Below are 16,470 nucleotides of genomic sequence, written 5' to 3'. Positions count from 1 at the left end.
TGATTGCTGATATTTTGTTTACTCATTGTATATAATGAAAATAGTATTACACTTGCACGTAATGATAATGATTTGACATAAATATGAAATATTAAAACATTTTATAAAATTAATCTAAGTTGGCTAAATGTTTTAATGACAATAATTTATTTTTCAGTAAATTATTATAAACAAGTTCAAGCTATAAACGACTTTAGCCTACGTTTCGCGTTAAAAATAACATAACGGTATAATTTAGTAGAACCAACATTTTCCAAATAAGGAAACTTACCTATATCTTACAAAAAGGATGTATTGTCTACACTTTTTTCTTTGTAATAATTATAGAGCAGCTTTATATATTTGGTTGCATATTTCTTGCGAGAATTCTTGAAGCTATAGGATAATTATTTTAATTCATTCCCGAGCTACTACTCCATAAATATGGAATTTCCTTAACACGCAAAACGTCTGCATGCTATACCTACTGTGTTTAATTTAATTTAAATTGCACTTCTGAAGAATTTTGATCCTAATCTACCTTTATTTTTGTTAAACGATTTTGCTATAATTCTACACAAGGCCGTCGCAAACCTATCATCAAACTAAACATCCAAACATTATGTGTTTTGTGAGGGTTACAATTTAGGGACGATTTAATTTAGTAAAATGTGGTAATTTTTTATACGAACTGCATTTTGTGATTTATACGCAGCGGTGAAAAGGTGTTATTATAGTTTTGTTCTTCACAAAGCAACATATTTCTGAAGAGGAATCATTAATAACTCAAGATGCGAAATGCCAGATCTTGCATATTATGCGTCTATTGTGGTCTTGCTCTTTGATAATAGATGGCTATTCATGGGCGGAACGAAAAAATTTACACGTCTTATCCTAAATACATTTGAATTTTTGTTAAATTAATTATGTGATTGATCGTTAAAGACTGTAAACATAAATCTTTACTTAAATTTCACATATATTATAGATCAGTATTGGCCGAGTGGCTTTAACGTGTGACGTAGGTTCGATCCTCGGCTGTGCACCAATAGATTCTCTGTCTATGTGCGCATTTAACATTCACTCGAACGGTGAAGGAGAACATCGTGAGGAAACCGGCTTGCCCTACACCCAAAAAGTCGACGGTCTGTGTTACTATGAAACAGATGCAGATATCTGAGGCCCACAGCTAAAAAGGTTATAGCGATAACTGATTTATGTATATTATTATAATGGAATTTATATTAAACCAACATTAACATTTAATAAGATATACGCGACTTTATGGCTTTGAATTAAATTACGACATATTTCTGCAGTAAATAAGAACTTCTGTTAAACGTACGATCAAAATCTTGTTTATTGCCAACATCAATACTCTTTTAAGGCACAATATGCATCACGTAATAAATGGTTCAGATCATAATTTTATATAGTGTCGAGGTAGGGAGTTTGCCGTCCGTCGAGTCGCTATTTATGCGAGTATTCTCGGTCTCGGGGCACCCTCTATATCTCAATTGCTATAAATTATCTCCTTTGACACGCGAGAAGCGGAAAATTTGCAATCGTACCACCAGTCCCTTCCCGCAGTCTTACCTTTGTGTAAACATCGCAAATGGTTTTGTAATGGGAATAGCGTTAGCAACGGCTCGATATATCACGTATCCCACGGGTCGTTTGTCCAGGTCGCGCCTGGCCATTACAAAAGGCCAGCGGGTGATCCCTCGACTTTTTGTCGTAAGTAGGCTCGGAGAGGCGCTCTTTTAAAAATAGAATAGAATAGATTGCCGGTAAATCGGTCGTTATTGTGAGGTTATTTAATGCTTTGCCCCGCTATTTGTGGCTCGTTATAACAATGTCCGAATTCAATTTACAAAGGTATGTGTCGTCACGCAACTGTCAGGGTGATGGTGCGCGTGGGCACAGTGCGATGTGGGTCAGATGCCTATGATTCATGAAACACTTGAGATTTCAATAGAAAATTATCGTTTCGAGTATTGTTGTGAACTAACTAGCGTCTATTGTAAAACTGTAAATTTGAAAAGAGAACGCTGATATTTTAAATGATAGTTTTTTAAACTGTAACTTGTAAAACTGTAAATTTGAAAAGAGAACGCTGATATTTTAAATGATAGTTTTTTTAAACTGTAACTTGTAAAACTTTAAATTTGAAAAGAGAACGCTGATATTTTAAATGATAGTTTTTTAAACTGTAACTTGTAAAACTGTAAATTTGAAAAGAGAACGTTGTTATTTTAAATGATAGCTTTTTAAAACTATTGTAATACTGTAAATTTTAAAAGAATACGCTGATATTGTAAATCGTAGTGTTTAAAGCTATTGTAAAAATGAAACGTCGGGAAAAATTCAAAATTATGTAAAATAATTATAAGTTTATAACATATATAGCTTCAATCCGTTAAAAAAGTGTTTTCTTTATTGTAACAATGTATACTGATATTTTAAATCATACTTTTTAAAACTATTGTAATAAACTGTTAATTTGAAACATAAAAAGGAAAAAAAAACTAGCCGAATTCCCGCCGGCCCTATAATTATTGAAACACGGGATCGAAATAACTGTCCTATAAACCGCATTCCCCTATCGGGTGTCCATCGATGTATAAAACGATTGACTGATTTCCATTATGTTATGAATTTTTATAATTTCGATTCCTAATCTCATACGACAAGCTGATACCACGGCGACACTTATCTCGGTGTCAGTCGACACGTATAATCCATTAAGTCGTCATTTCCACTTGGCTGATCATTCCTCAACGCTTCGAACCGCCCCCGTACGTATTGTTCGCTACTGCTTATCTTGCTACGGCTTTTTAGGGGTGAGCTGTGTGAATCGAGTTGTATGACAATTACTAGTACAGTATCTTGGAATAATAAGGTTTACTATGAAACGGCAGTGTCAAATTTAAGGTAAAACTAAAGGTCCCGTCCCTATTCGCTTAGCTCCTTCTTTATCTTCCTTTAAATTTCTTCTGTACAAACATTACCTGTCCACATCGTATCCCTAACATTCTTACTAACTACTAACTGACGTGAGACTTATCTTAAATTATCGTGATTTATGTGTCTTTTTACTCTTTAATGTATCTTTAATATTTTATTCCTGTTTAGTTTTGTTTTAATAACTGTGTATTACATGTATTTTTGCACTACTTGCCTATCTTATTTAATACATTTCTATTTTCTTTACTCACAGTGGTTGCCTGGAAAAGATCGCTCGTAAGCGATAAGGCCGCCAGTTGCCATCCTTTTGATTTAATTATGTTAATTTTTATTTTGTAGTGTAACGAAGTGTAAATAAATAAAAATAAAATAAAACGTTATCAACGAGAGATTCACTGTTTATTTCGTGTGGACTCAGTTCCCGCACTTAAGTTGTGTGTGTTAAGTCCTAGTGTTTTTCCTCCTGAATTTGAGTCACTAATTAATTTATCTGTACTGAATAAAGCTGTTGGCTTTGGCTACCGTTTGGTTACTAACATGCAATATATAGGAGTATAGTAGCTAAAGTAATGAGTATATGTGCGTTGCGGTAATCGTTATTAAAAACATATATGTCCTAATTCTTCTGTGTTTAAACTGTACTTAATAAATGTTTCCCTTCAACTAAAGAAAATTGTTTTGGATTGTATTTTAACTACTCTCACATACGACTACTAAACGTAGTCATACAACACAACAAAAAAAACTAGTAACATACCAGAAATCACAGAAAAGAAGCGTACTAAGAAGACACTTTTTCAACGGATTGAAGCTATGTATTAATATTATAAACTTATAATTATTTACATAGTTTTTATCTTCAGTCACTGTGACCACGCACGCTGTAAAGCACGCGAAAAGTCGGAAATTAAATTTAAAATTATGTTAATATATGTCAATCCGTTTAAAAAGTGTTTTCTTAATGTGTAAAAGCCATGTTAACAAAAGACAATACTAGAAGCCTACTAAAAGTTAGAAAAATACTAAAAACAACAGTAGGCACCGGTCGTATAGCAATGCACAGATAAAAGGTTGATATAAAATATAGAAGCGTTAGTAGGAGGCCAATGGAGAAAGAATGCCATAAATAGAAATATGGAAAAAGCTGGAGGAGGCTTTTACTCGTGAAGGGCTTCCAATCAATGTACTAAAAGATGTTAGGATAATGGTATATCAATATTTGTAAACTGTATTATCATTTTAATAAATTGTGCTAACTGGTATATATAAGTACTTATGTATTATGTATATTATGAAATTATAATGACATGTTTTTGTTCCAGGTAATCATCGTTGGCACATCACAGTTCTCATTAGGTATAAATACAATATCAACAAAAACATAATATTTCGTGTTTGCTAGTCGTGATGCGTTGATGTGACTACAGCGTGTATTCTAATAGATGAAATTTGACGACCCATTAAAAGATAACAATATTTAAAGGCTATTTACTAGTTTACGCAATTATTTAGCTAATATATTTATAAATCACTGCTATACTTCTTTATAATGCCACATCATATGTATATAACAAATCATCTAGTTCTCCCATAAGTTCAGGATTGTTTTTATTTAAAATTCTACGAGTTAATAATCATCAGAATCAAATATACAGGATTTACAATTTTCTTAACCTACATAGTAGTAATAAAATTAATTAATAAATTTAAATAAATTTGAAAAGTTTGGTCCCAGTGTGTACCATTAACGCTGGCATCATTTCCTCGCTGTATTGCAATGCTTATTCGTTGAGCGAGTAAAGCACCAGCTCTGTGGTCAACGGTAGATTAGTACAACTTACATCTTTAATTAGCGCCTGTGCACTTAAACCCAATGGCCCAAGAGTCTACTGGGGGGGAGTCAAAGGGAAAAAAAATCGAGTTGGAGGTAGACTCTTATATTTGAGCCGTTCATAGATAATTCAATTATACCTACAATCACTATGTTTCATTTTATTTATTAACTAGTCTAACTTTGATAGGATTTTTTACTAACGGTATACCAAGGGCCTGTTATTTAATAACAGTACATTCTTTGTAGCTAAGCACGCGGAATATTTTTTTCGTGAGCATATGTATTTCGATAACCCGGCTTATTAAGCTTAAAGGGGTGTAAATTGTAGGGATTTTAAACGCGATGTGAACCCTTAGTTGTGCGTCAGAACACGGCCAATTTGGCACGAGAAGAGCAACACGGACTTATTCGTGCGGCGTGACACCTGGCAACCTATTGACTGCAGAACACAAGTGTCATAGACTTGTTTATTTTTTTTAATTATTCTAACGAAATTACATTTTACTATATAAATGACAATGGCCAATCTGCTAAACACAAACCGGTCATATTAGTTTGTAAAGCGACGAGAATTAATTAAAACGAGTATTACAAAGTCATCCCTAATGCAAGAATTATTTCGTAACAATAGTTTCAATTCATATATCCGATTGAAAGCCAGAAACAGTCTCTCTGTACTGGTGTCATTAAAGCACACACACTAATTAATTATCGCAGCTAACTTGCACCGTTATTTTGTTAAATATTTTTCATTATTAATTTTTCAGGTTCATTAAATTAACTAACTGTTTTAATTGTCAAAAGTATTTGTATTTTTGTCGTGTTTATTAACCTTATTTTCTAAATATTATTTTCATCATGTTTGTATATAAGTATTTTTATGGGAAAATTGTAGAATATTTCCTTTGTTTTTGTTTATATTAATGTTATATATGTGTTTGTATTTGATAAATAAATATATATTATTTAAGGGGGGTTAAAACTACTTTGGAACTAACAATCTAACTGACATAATGCGGGTCTATGTACTTTGTGTTCATATGTCAGGGACGTGCCTTCGAAAGCGACCGGTTAGATTACGCATTGTCGTGGCACAATTAGAAACTGTCGCAAACCCTGCATTTGCTATTTACAAACATCTGCATTCTTTTTTCATAAAGGCAATGATAAGCGAAACGCATTATCCATGAAAATAATATTTAGGCTATAGTATAACTACAATGTGTTGCTAACAAAACTAGATTTTATCGTATTTTATCATAAAGAATTATAATATTTCTTTATATACAATTTACACATAATATGTTTTTCATAAATATTTTTTTGTACAATTAAAAAAACTTTAACTTACTTATTCGGCAAGTTGTAACTATAATTGTTATAAATAACTATATTAACACTATCATTTATGATGAAAGAAACAAATGAATTTACTTACTACTAAACTTCTATACTTAGCAGTCGGCCTAGTGGCTTAAGAGTGTGACCCTTATCCATGAGATCGTACGTTCGATCCCCAGCTATGAACAAATGGACTTTCTTGTTGTACATATTAAAAAATCTAATTAAATTGAAATTAAACATAATAGCTGTCTTTCTCATAGAGTTTGGATCATAAATAATCCCTATAGAAGATCACGCCTATATTATTTATGTATAAGATCAAAGCTTTAGTCAAATTAAATAAAGTTAAAGCTCTTTCGGAGCGCTTTTTAATTGTAACTCGACCCACGTATGTTGTATATAATTTGGTTTAGTTAAATTCTAATTTATCAGTAACTTAGTGTAATCGTGAAATGCTGTGTTTTATACGGTTTCTCTTGACCAGCCAGTCTTTCGGTCTTAACCTCCGCAACTAAACGCCATTGGTAACTTAGCTCTAACTGTAACACAGAACCAGATGTTAAAGGTCTGATGAAGCTCTTATTGTCTCTCAATGTCCCGGGGATGTATAGAATTATTAACAATATACAAATTAGTTCCACAAGTGTTTTACATTTTAAACAAAGGCTTTATTTCAAGATTTTTTTAAAATAAAACTGTGGATTTCGACCGCTTTCATATATGTTTGAGGCATTGAAAAGTATTAAAACTTTTGTATAAAGATCTTTAATATTATTTTTTCTTTTATTGCTGACACCCATTGTAATATATATAACATTTGTTTTAGTTATATAATTAATATTGTTTCTATGTATCTACAATGATTCGTATAATTTTAAATAAGAAGGAAGTCTGGCAATTACATCGAGAGGAAAACGACTCATCAATAAAAATTGGAAAATATATATATAATTGATGTTATATATGAAATATGTATCTTGAGTGTTTTTTACAAAACATAAAATATCTACCGAACACGGAAAAAAATGACGTTAAACAGTTATTTATAAAGCTATGTTAGCCTAGTAGCTTCAGCTTGCAACTCCCAACACTGGCTGTGTAAATTCAATTCCCGGCTGTCCACCAATGGATTTTCATTCTATGTCCGCATTATTATGCGCCTGACAAATGTTCATTAAATAAATAAAAATATCTGAGGCCCAGGCCTGAAGAGGTTCTAGCGCCACTGTTTTTTTTTACAGTTTTATGGTACATTAGCAATCAGTCTGGTTATTCGATGCAGTCTTTTGAAATTTCGTTATGTTTGAGGTAACTTTACCTGAGTCCTGTGTTGCATCCATGTGTTAGTACTTCCCTATAGTATCAAAGTTCATATTAAAAACTGTGCGGTTGAAAATGTTTTCCCTAAACAGTAAGTTATTCGCATTGTGTGCCATTGTTCGCCGTAGACGCTGAGTAATGCTCTGTGATTGATTGTATGATTCACACAAGTCGTTTAACATTTGATTTACATTCAATATGTCGATACAAATTAGTTTTTTTGTTTGAGGGCGTAACAGTATTAATAGCGTTATTTCTTCCGCGTATTTGCTAGTATGGAGGAGTTTGTTAGGGAATTGGTTACTCTAAAACAAGAAGACGGTTGTGTGAAACAAAATTTTAATATGGACGTAAAAATGTTGACATTGTTTTTTTAATGAAATAAGAGGTGGCAGGAGGCTCACCTGAAATTAAGTGATACCGCTGCCCATGGCCCATCGACATTGCCTCAAGTGCGTTGCCGGCGTTTCAAGAATTGGTACGCTCTTTTCTTGAAGGACCCTAAGTCGAATTGATTCGGAAATGCTTCAGTGGGCAGCTGGTTCCACGTAGTGGTATATTTAAAGTAAGTAAGAGATAATCTAAAATAAAAATACACTTGAATACAAAACTGTTAAAGCGCTGTTTCGATAATTCAAAGTCATAATGAAACATCCTTACGACATTACATAGACCACGGGGGAGACACGGACTTCTGCTTCTTCTTCTTTTCATCCTGCTTTATCCAAAAACACGGTCTTCCTATCACGAAGCCCTTCACAAAATATATATGTAATTGTAAAATTGTCTTAAACAAATACGTTTTATTCCAGTACACTTAAATAAAAGACATTAGTGAATAAATGTATACAAAATAATTGTCGACAAGAAAAGCTACACTTCAGACTCTTTGATCTTCAGCGAACTGATAAAAAAATCACGATAAACGCGCACAGACTTTATCTAGACTTAACTAATTGGCATTATACTATTTGGACCATAGAAAAGTGTACGAGTTATCGTTCCTTATCCGCAGGCTGTAGCTCACGAGATACATATGATTATAAGAAATTCCTCGCGCAATGCTACTATGTTTTATCAGGAATTGTGTGTCACGTAGCGCAATATCGAAGCGTTTGCGGCGCAATTATAAAGAGAAGAACTGTATTGTGTCGAATTTCGTTAAGCGAACAACCCCTGCTGAGTTGTACGTGCTTCAACTGCGAATTGTTAGGCATCTTAAAAATTTCAATTGAATCTTTGTTTGCTCTACAATTTATATCACGGTGACGTCATTTGTCTCGATCGATACTTCCTTAAAAGGCTTTTTGACAGTCGCTTGAATAGGCTTTTTCGTGGTTCTATTGGAATCGCTATACCTAATATATTTATAAGTCGAATAGCAAAACTCTGAGCTTACACGCGCTGGTGACTCAAATATGGTAATTAATCTTAGCATATTGGCTATCGTTTCAAACAAACGAGTTTTGAAACGACAACTAGCAGAAAAACAGCGTTAATTAGAATGGTTACACAATTTGTAGTCGTTGCCCAAATCAACAGTACTATGATAAATAGCCTTTGGACCGCTGCGCTAATGGAGAACATTATTGCCGATATTATTTATGCCCTGCGACAAATACCCAGACAAGAGACAACGCGCCTACTCCTTCCTAACGCAATAAATATCACATGTACAAGGCACACAATACACAACACTTTAGATTAATATAATATTTTTACGCCCGAAGACCGTTGGCCTAATGAATTATGGTACCTTACTCAGATAAAGCCAGGGACGGAGTTTTATTGTGACGGCAGCGAGATAATTCAGCGCTCGCAAGCGAAATAATTTACATGGTGGTCCGTTTTTAGGCGCGGCTCCCGTATTTTTTACAATATAAACCTAAGAAATCTGTCCACATTAATTCGCTGTATCGCAGCGTATCATGAGATATTACATCATTGTAACAAGCCATTCAATTCAAATGTTTATCGGATAATGAAGATTATTATGTTGTGATATGCATTATGGTTAATGCTCCCGGATAAGAGGCTAATAAAATGGTAATTAGCGCATCATCTGATACGCTCATTGTGCCTTTGTGCACCAGGTGATTAATTTTGTATCTAAATTACTGGAACACTGTATTTGTACTCGTATATATTTCATATACATACATATCTAAACATGAAGTTAAAATTGAATCACAGAGGATAATATTATGTTAATTCAAAAAAACACTTTTTTACGTTCACCCATTACGAAGGGGCCCGACGCTTTGTGCTCTCCATTATACATATTTCACGTTACGGCGGGTTAATATAAATCCCACAATAAGGCAATAAAGGAATATAATAAAAAATTGGTTCATATGAATGGCCCAAAATTTACCACTGCACGGATCACGTGTCAATCAAGATTTATATTTCTATAAGTGTTATTTCATACGGCGTTACTTCATTTATTGGGTGTATCGCGCTTATAAAGATACTCATATTGCACGCATGATCCCGACATTTAATCATGTATACGATTTGTATAACTGTGCCACAAGGAACGGTTCGGTGGTCGTTGATACAAAATTTTAACTTCCTATAATAATCCCTGAGTACATATCTAGTTTCGATGTATTCTTAACATTAAGAAAGGCATGTCAGTTGTAAGGATAAGGTGGAAATGTATGGAGACAATATCAGAGGTTAGATTGATAATATGATAGCTACTTTGCCTTTTAAATAGTACACAATACGCACTCGAACTAAGAAATAATAAAATTCTGGGTGTATCTACTATGTAAAATAGGCAAAAATTTAATCACATTCAAAATGCGCCTAAACATAAAAGCATAAATAAAAAAGTAAGTGAGTCAAATGTGTTAGCGGTAGTTGATTTAGTTCTTAGGGTAGGAAATTAAACACTACAATGATGACTTAATTCACTATAATTTACTTCACTGATTTTACGTGAACTGTATAACTTCAAACTTGTACGAAGAAAAAAAGGCCCGTGCGCATGTGTCACAACCTCTTTTATAATCGACCATCCCACTTCGGGAAAATGGTCGAGTCAATTCGTAACAACTCGTAAACAACCGAACGAGTCAAATGAATAACTATTGCACATGCGCACTTGTAGCAAGATTCTTAAGAATATGTTTCATAAAAATGTTTAGAATTTAATTAAATTAATATTAGAAGCTAACAAATGTCACGATCGCCCAAATGAAAATATTATTGATTACATTAAGTGTTTTTACGTTATTTTAAGACTTCAGAAGTAATAACCTTTTTTTATCCAATGAGGAATGTGAAATAAATCAAATAACAATTTGGTCGCAATTTATATTCCCCCAGTAAAAGGCGCACGTAATTGTATTCGAGCACAGTCAGGGTGCGAGGTTGTGAAGCTTTTTCACAATTATCAGTAACGAGAGTTCATAGGCTCCCAGCAAAGGGCGAGTATTGTATTTCTGGCTCTTTGAAACCTAACCAGTGGAATAGGATTCTTTTGTGCGCCCGATTTGAATATTACTCCAACCTGATGGGATCTTGCCTACATTATTAATGTTGGCTTGAATTGCAGCTAAATGCCCGCTGTATTGGATAGATTTTCAACCGGTTAAACTACTTCATGCGGGATAACGTGTTCATAATTTTGTCGTTATATAGAAAAAATAAATAGACTAGCGTGTGTTGTTATTATTTATGTGTAATTTCTTTTCTAAGAATTACATAACCTATGTTATTATTAAGTTAAACAGATCGTTCAGAACATGAAATTACCCCAGCAAATCAAATTTAACGCGAAATGTTTTAACAGTAAAATTTTCATTTGAAAATAAAGCTTTAATAGTTTTGCATTTGGGAATCGATGCGTTGTTTTAACTTATTTATTGTCCATGTTAAGTGTCGTAAAACAATGTTAACACTGTATCGCAAATAATCCACGACTCGGTGTGATACGAAAGCATTTTCGGTATTCATAAATTTTGGACAACAAAGGCCTCAGAGGGCCGTTTAAGGCAGAGATTCGTCCGCATTACGTTAGTGATATGGTAATGTGATTGTTCGCGATAATTTAAGAAATCCTGAAGCGTTCACAGCAGGGCTTCCTCCCGTATCGTTCCGAGGTGAAACACCTCGCACTTTTGACAATAACTTCCATACTTTTGGCTATAATTCATCTGTTGATATGCAAAAGCTTAAATGCGTGGGATGCTGCTAAAGGTATGATCACGAACCGGGTGTACCCATTTGCTTCTTAGTGGCTCTTCTATGACTATCGTTATTCATATATTTTTAAATAACGTATATTAGTTAATCAAGTCTGTGCGAAGTCTGTTCCACAGATTAAAGTCCTTCCTATATTCCTGTTACAGTAAAAAAAAAAACTAAAATTTCTACAAAAAAATATTCTGAAATAAACTGCGATTCTCTTAACAATTGAAAGAAATAGGTTCAATGAAAGAAGAATAAATGCCTTATTGTCCGGTTGCGAATTACACAGACTTCGTGTTCGTTTGACGCTTTAATTGGCAATCCTTATTGTTCTAGTCCTTTTATGAAGCTGGGGAACGGTGAGCCAGCATTCCTCATGACTCACTAGGTATCGTTTGAAAGTGTCACACTGAACGACAAATTGCCAACGAGTTTCTCTGATCCTTGACAATAGGTCAAAGATATTATTATCAAAGGAATGACTAATAACATACATAAGAGGATAGTTTTTGGGTGAAATAAATAGGATGCCCATTCATAAACAAACTTTTTTCACGGTCTGCTATTATTTTTATAAGCTTTCAAATAAACGAATTAATACATTGTTGTGGAGCTTGAAAATAAATGGTCCGTTGTGAAAATAAAGGCAGCCCGAAATCTTAAAAGCTACGGTCATTTCCTAGTTATAATATTCCGAGCCCGGACTTTTATACTAATGCATAAATATAAATTTAACGAGGCACAACAAACTCAACTTATTCGCTCTGCTTATCGCCAATTTGTGTCAACTGAAGCATTCGTTTAATATTAATAAAACCGGCGGCCCTTCAACCCTCTCGCTGTTTTTACGGTCGGCTTCATAGCGACTTATTTGAATAAATATTTTCGAGAGGCCGGACCGGGTTTCTTTTACAATTATTTTTTAATTTCTAGGGGTGTTCGGGTCAGGAACGGGATAAAGCCGAGTGACGCCCCGCTAAGCGGGACTAGCGCGGATGATGCGACACTATTACAAACCATCCTTTATCTAACACATATTGTCCTTTAATAAAAGCCAGAATTAAATGTTCGATATATTACGAAGTTATTTGTTAGCAGCGGGCGGTCGTGATATTTACATGTGCTAGACAATTTTTTCAATTTATTGGAAAAGTTTACAGACATCTACATTGATTGGTTTTATAAATTCTCGAGTCTGATGTTGGAAATGATTTGACAGAGTTTTATTATTGAAGAATTGGCTTTTGTTAATTTAACCATATCGACGCCTTGTCACCTTCTACGTGTGATGTTTCATGACGACCTGTAACGAACACACCAAATCCTTAGTTTCATTGGATGTTAAGTGGTATTCAGTTTGTAATAACATACGTTACCCACATCAAGTGGTTAGTCCTAATCGGGACCGACGGCCAGCAAATGATGCGTGCCTCTGCGCAAGCCCACTTATGTCGTCCGCGATTATCACGGCCCCATACGCTTCGACCGATCACCTAACGTCTCATTTGATGTCATAGAAAAAACTACGATTCTTATCAATTTATTAATCTGATAATCAAATTTAGGACGCGGTCGTATAGAGTCGAATTGATTGACATTGTTATTATGTATTGAATTTATGATATATTTAAGCACACCAAGGAGAAATGTACTACACAACTTTAACAAAAACCATTTACAATTGTATTTGTTTACTTGTCAGAATAGTAATAAAATACTTTTATGTGTACTGTGGATTTTCGTCACACAGCTTCGAATGACAGAACATTAGTTTTGTTGTTTCTACGCAGCCATTCACAAGGTAATCAATGTACTAAAATCTCATGTTTGTGAAAATTATTTGGGCATACCTTTTGGAAATATAGACACAGCTTAATTGTACATTCACGACGGAGCCGTGACGCATTATTTTTTATCGATTGTACCGAGTCTAAGCCGGGCATATAAGAACAAATGTTATGACAATGTATGCAATATCGTGTACTAACGAATTCATATTCCATGGAGACTAAAAGAGTCGTCATACGGTAAATCTTTTATGGTAATAGTGAATGTAAGTGGATGTGTTTCGATCATGCGGTCCGATCGTGAGCGCGGTTCGTGCTCGCTAAACTCCACCAGAACATGAATTACGCCTGATGAGACCTTATCATCGCGATGCAGGTATTTCCTAACTAATTAATACATTTATTTATTTATTTTCTCATCAGTATTCCTACATCTACTCGTTAAACCATATACAAACAAAAGCCAAAAACGAAATACACATTCAAACCTAAACATAATGCACAGTTAACAATTTTACTTATTTATACCAAAGAATAAAATATATATTAATCATAAATTCTAAGATGCATTTATCATTATAATATATATTTAATGTTTGGAAATTTATGAGTGGCATATATTGGACTATTGCGATGAAGATGTTACCGTGTACAAGAGGATTACCTTAAGAATAATAAAGATCTTTACAGTTTTAGTTCTAAGGGTCCCATCCCGGTTTTACTCGTATGCATCACAGCCTGTCTTAAACTTATATATTTACAGTAAAACGTTGACAGTGTGAAACGTTGATAGTTTTTCAACCTCGACGCATAAGTGTGGCATCGAAGCTCATAAATGAGGTAAAATATTTGACAGTTTTTATTTAAAAGCCATGTTTTTCAGCGATGGTTTTAGAAATTTAATGCTGAAATGTTATATTTCTGTAATAAAAATATTGGTAACTTAACCCAATTTGGTAACTCAATGGAGATTTTTGTAATGTCTGTTTGGTTTCATTTTTGGCGATAAGGAATAAAATATTTAAATATATGCTTAAAAGGTGTATTAAGAATATCCATAGCGCTAATTAACCTGCATCATGAGTACCAGACATACACAGCCTCACAGTAGACATACAATTACAGACCACAGGTGTTGTTCAATAAAAGAGAGTACCAATTATGAAAAGGCCATCAACGCACTCGCGAACTCTCTGGCATTGAGAGTATCTATGGGCGGTATCACTTAACATCAGATCAGCCTCTCGCCCGTTTGCCCCCTATGCTTTAAAAAAGCCGACTCATGTAATACAAAAATATATATAAAATATTTTATATTTTTTCCTTTCGGAAAATTTAATTAATTTTGTATATATAATATATTTAGTGTGATTGTTTTATTATATATAACTAGCTGACCTGACGTTTTGCCATGTATATTATTTCCAGGAAACATTTTTTAAGTTCAATAAAAATTACCTATCTATTATAATAAAAATAGGGGTTGATCGTAGAGGGGTGACAATTAAGCATTGTGTGTATTTTTGTATGCTGTATCATAAAATAATAAAAACAAAAAAAAATATGTTTGGGGTGGACAACCCTTATCACTTAGGGGTTTAAAAGATACATAGTAGCTGATACTCAGACTTACTGAATGTGCGTAACAAAATTCATAAGCATCGGTCGAGCCGTTTCGGAGGAGTATGGGAACGAACATTGTGACACTAGATATATAGCTATATATATATATATATATATATATATAGCTTTATACTAGTTGTTGGACTACGAAATAAATAAATAAACTTTTGTATAGTTATAGATTGTAAAATAGTTATACCTAATCGATTTTTATCGTGTCCACCTTTTAAATGTGAATATGAATGAAGTTTTGTCAGTACTGTTTCATTTATGTTTACTTATCGCTCTAAATAAGACCTGTTTGCCAGTCTTTGTTTGATTCAAAGATTTATAAAGACGTACAAGGTGGGTTTAAAATAACTTACAAGGAATCGGATTGAAAGGGGTAATAATAGACTCAACTTATCTCGGAACCCATCTACTGTTTGATAAATAGATTTTTTCGAGACTTTTGTATTGAATTTCGTTTGATTTCCATTGTTGTACAAAACTGTTTTTATTTTTGGGAATACATTGTAGAGCTACCGGGACGTCTTTGTACGCGTACAGCTCATTGTGGCGGATGTTTTGATTATGAATATTGTTGTTTGACAAATTTAATCCCAAGCATCTGGATCGGTCAATAAACAGTAATGTTTGAAAATATTTTATTTTGTACTAGACGGTTGTACCCCATTGATAGACAATAGTTGTTTGGGATTTTATTATGTGTGGAATATTTGTTTTCTACCTTTTTTATTTGTTACAAGAAATACTTAACATAAATTATTATATTTGTGTAAAGAAATATTGTAAATATTGATGTTAGATGCGATTGATATATGAGTCTATTTGTTATGTAATAATTTAATCCTAATTAGCGACTCTGAGTAAGGCTGTATTGGCCTTTTTATTAATTAATTATGATAAATCTACAAATTTTGCCACCGTTAAATTATTGACTTAACAGTGACTTACCTAATCCTTAATTAGCGACTCTGAGTTAGGGGAGACGTTTGCAGAATGATTTTCTTTTTATTTATTTATAACAATAAAAATACAATACAATATAAAATCACACTCTAACTCGATTACTTATAGTATTGTAATATTTTAAATTGAGGAATTACTTCTAAAACAAAGTCTTTGTTCCGAAAGTAAACGTTCATTTAAGGTTAATTGGTTTAACAGCACAATGAATTCCGCTAACCGTACAATTTCAATGACCCACAGGAATATTTCCCAGTTGGAAAACTGAAAATGTACTTTGAAATTCGCTAGAACCACGAGGGACCGTGGCCAAGACTATTTTTATAAATGTGTTTCCTAAGCGAAGCGGAGACGGTACGCACGGCGATGCACCAAGTTTAATGGAAAAGAATTGAAAAGTACCCTCTATATGGTAATAGAAATTGTCTGGAAAGGAACTGAAATATC

General features: G+C 33.5%; 1 protein-coding gene across 1 annotated transcript in view; it reads left to right on the top strand.

Moving 5' to 3' along the window:
* Positions 1–16,470, top strand: part of LOC123713842 (lysine-specific histone demethylase 1A) — a 345,388-nt gene that overhangs the window by 165,561 nt on the left and 163,357 nt on the right. The gene's annotated exons all lie outside the window — the stretch shown is intronic.

This window comes from Pieris brassicae, chromosome 8 (genome assembly GCF_905147105.1).
Source record: "Pieris brassicae chromosome 8, ilPieBrab1.1, whole genome shotgun sequence".
NCBI lineage: Eukaryota > Metazoa > Arthropoda > Insecta > Lepidoptera > Pieridae > Pieris > Pieris brassicae.
This window is presented reverse-complemented; position numbering and strand designations above follow the sequence as displayed.